This window comes from Triticum dicoccoides, chromosome 3B (genome assembly GCF_002162155.2).
Source record: "Triticum dicoccoides isolate Atlit2015 ecotype Zavitan chromosome 3B, WEW_v2.0, whole genome shotgun sequence".
Classification (NCBI taxonomy): domain Eukaryota; kingdom Viridiplantae; phylum Streptophyta; class Magnoliopsida; order Poales; family Poaceae; genus Triticum; species Triticum dicoccoides.
Window position 1 is genome coordinate 573,173,296 of NC_041385.1, and position 3,616 is coordinate 573,176,911.

Below are 3,616 nucleotides of genomic sequence, written 5' to 3' on the forward strand. Positions count from 1 at the left end.
GTATATTGCCATTTGTCAAACTGGAAAGATTGACATTTGTTGATCTAGTAACATTGTCATTTGAAAACCTTGTAACACTGTGATTTGTCAAAATATGCAGCTGAATATTACTAGCACTATCTAATTTTTGCAACTAAAATTCAGTAATTAAGCATATATTTCATTCATAGATTAAGCAGTCATTCTTTATACAAACAGTTCAACTCGACAGCTGAACCGGCCAAACTTTTCACCAATTATTGCCAACCATGTATTGAAATAGCTAGTTCAACTATATATACTAGCTAATTTTAAGTACGTTGTACAGTTTCAGCATATCCATAGTCAGATGATTTGAACAAAATAGCCCCTAAATACTACTACTACGGAGGGGCTTTGTACTACTTCCGGCAGCCTCTCCTCTACCAAGCGCGCTCAGTAAAAGGAAAAGGAGGAGGAGCCTACCGACGAGCTGGACAACTACAATACGATGCCTGCCGCTGCTGCACCTTCAACGATGCTCACCTTGAACGCCCTCTGCCGCTCCAGACGACCCCTCCCGAAGAGGTGGTTCTCCTCGTAGGTCTCCTGATTCCTCCCCTATGCAGCGACGTGTGATGCGGACGCGGCGGCGGTAAGGCTCTCCGCGTGCTCGACAAGGCGCTCCTCCTCCTCCCGCAGGAACTTGGTGTAACACGCAAGGTCGCTGACGCACGTGTGGGCCTCCACCACTGCCTCCCGCCTTCGAGCGGCGGTTGCGGAGCGGGTGATGACCCCGGCGATCGACGGTGTGCTGGCGGCCACGGCGGCCGACGATGGGGTGGCGGCCACGACCACCACCTCCCGCCTTTGGGCCATGGCGGCGGAGAGGGTGATGGCCACGGTGGCTGACTGTGGGGTGGCGGCCACGACGGCCACCTCCCGCCTTCGGGCCGCGGCGGCGGAGCGGGCGGTGGCCCTCGCTTTCAACGATGGGGTGGCGGCCACGGCGGCAGATGGTGGGGTGGCGGCAATGGCAGCCGGCAACAGCAGTCGACGGGCAGTGGCGGTGGAGCGTGTGGTAGGTGTTGTGCGCACACCCAACAGGGACACCACACGCACTACACTATGTCGTGGACTGCGCCGCCGCCGCGGTGTAGCCTCCCAGCTGGAGCTGTCCTCTGATGATGGCGGAGTGGCTGAGCGACGATGACAGACCGGTGTCATTGGCGATTGTGGGAGAAGCCGACGAGATAAGCTACATGGAGGGAGGGGAAAATGCGACGCAGGACCCGCCGGCCATGATGCACAAGCGCCTCTCGCTCGCCCGTCTCTCTCCGTCTCCCCCATCGCGTTTGTCTTGCGCCGTCGGTGCCGCCGCCGCCACCCAGGCACCCAGCCCCATCCGCCTCTGCCGCCGATTCGTGCAGCCACAAAGCCATTCAGACTCCATCCGACTCTCCTTCCAAAATCCACCGCAGCTTCGCTGTTCTATCCCTGTGTGCGGAAAACCCTAGCTGCCCCTGTCCCCGGCGTGGCAGCATCCGCGGCCTCCGGCGCTTCTCGGCTCGGCTTTCGTCGCCTCCTTCCACGCCTCCCCGCGCGGCTTTCGTTGGATCAGAGAACCCGGGCGGCGGCGCTGACAGCAGCCGACAACTTACGGGGATAGAGGGACAGGAGGGGCGGTGGGAGGCAGCACACGTTGTCCATGCTCAGAAACGACTACTCCCTCCGTCCGGAAATACTTGTCGTAGAAATAGACACAAATATATGTATTTAGAACTAAAATACATCTAGATACATCCATTTCTCGGACAAGTATTTCCGGAGAGAGGGAGTACTTGGTAACAACAACAGACAGAAGCACCAATGTCATGTTTGAGTTCTAGTTTCTGCACTTCTTCGCAGCCGCCAAGGCAAAATGCAGTAGCTGCCAGATATTCCCTACTAACGCACATTGTCCCGGGAGCAACACTCAGTCCAGTGGTGCTTTTTTTGTTCTTTTTTTCACCAGAATACTTTCTTTGTTCTTCAGTGCAGATGCTGGATTCGAACATGTTAATTTTGAGTTTGAGTTGGAGTTTATATTCAGTTTTTCTGTCTAAAGTTTGCTACATTTATTGCAGGGAAGAAGCTGCCCTGGATATTCAGTTTTTCTGTCTAAAGTTTGCTACATTTATTCAGTTTTTCTGTCTAAAAATATACTCAAACTTACCATCAGCATAGTGAACTTTGTGCATGATTGATTTAAATTAAGTTTGTCATCCTTGTGCTTGTGTCAGTAGGTTATGACTGACAACTGTGATGTGGATGGTGTATTTGCCATCAATTCCATTTTTTGCATAACACGGTCCTGCCATTTTAGGTTGATATATATTTTTAGTTATATATACCTATTTTTAGTTATATTTTTAGTCCTTCAGACCCTGCGCAAGCGGGAGCTATGTGCACCGGGCTGCCCTTTTATATATTTTTAGTTATATATATACCTATTTCTATTTCAAGAATGTGTCACTAGCTTACTCCATTCTCATATTGTACTATATGCATTTTTTCCAGCCCGTGTCTTGCGGCCAGATGGGGCAATGCATTCATGTGCTCGCCACTGCATACTACTAGCTTCATTCAGTTGCTTCAGTGCGATATAGTTACTTGCTGTGAGTTTTTTTTGTAAATGGTAAAACAAATTTTCCAATAAGGAGTTTGACGCATAGTGAGGATGGTAAAAGGTACCTTATTTCGTACTGATATTATGCGAATAGGTCATTTGAATTTGCTCTTGGGTTTAAATAGTTATCAAAGTCCATGTGCTACTTTTAGGCTGGCTTCAGTTTTAAGGACTGGAAATGTATGCATGTGTGTTTGCTTGTTTTCTTTTTCTCTTTTCTCAACTACAACATCATATCACGGTTTTCTTCAATCATTGGCCAAGGGTCCTCGTGTGGATGATATCCAAACTGCTGTGAAGAAAGAAATAATTCATCCAAGAGAGAGCGACATTTTTTTCATCTTCATTGGGGAGAAAGACGATGCCTTCATGGGCCTCACCGAGGACAGCCAAGCTGACGATGGTCGCATTGGTGGAGAACCGCCTGAGTGGTCATGGTTGCCAAGTGATCACACAGATGCTCTCACTAATGCGCATAATGACTCGGTCACTGCTCTCTATCCAGTAAGCTTAACATTTGACCAAATCCGTCAAGGACTCAGTGGCCCAATGGATAAGGCGCTGGTCTACGAAACCAGAGATTCTGGGTTCGATCCCCAGCGGAGTCGGATTGTTTTCTACCATTTTGGTCAGAAAAATGGTTCTCACCTTGAAGTTTTTTTGCTGCCTCCAAGACCTCACTGCCGTAGATATTAATCATATTATAAACGGCCTGAAACTAAAATATAAACACCATTGTTAATCTTTGCTACTTATTGAAGCGGAGTCGGATTGTTTTCTACCATTTTGGTCAGAAAAATGGTTCTCACCTTGAAGTTTTTTTGCTGCCTCCAAGACCTCACTGCCGTAGATATTAATCATATTATAAACGGCCTGAAACTAAAATATAAACACCATTGTTAATCTTTGCTACTTATTGAAGCGGAGTCGGATTGTTTTCTACCATTTTTGGTCAGAAAAATGGTTCTCACCTTGAAGTTTTTTTGCTGC

At 48.3% G+C, this 3,616-nt stretch overlaps 1 non-coding gene across 1 annotated transcript; it reads left to right on the forward strand.

Annotated features, from left to right (window-relative positions):
• The first annotated feature begins 3,161 nt into the window (after positions 1 to 3,161).
• On the forward strand, positions 3,162 to 3,234 carry TRNAR-ACG. Its single transcript has one exon. It is a non-coding gene; the product is annotated as a tRNA-Arg (tRNA).
• Positions 3,235 to 3,616: the final 382 nt, after the last annotated feature.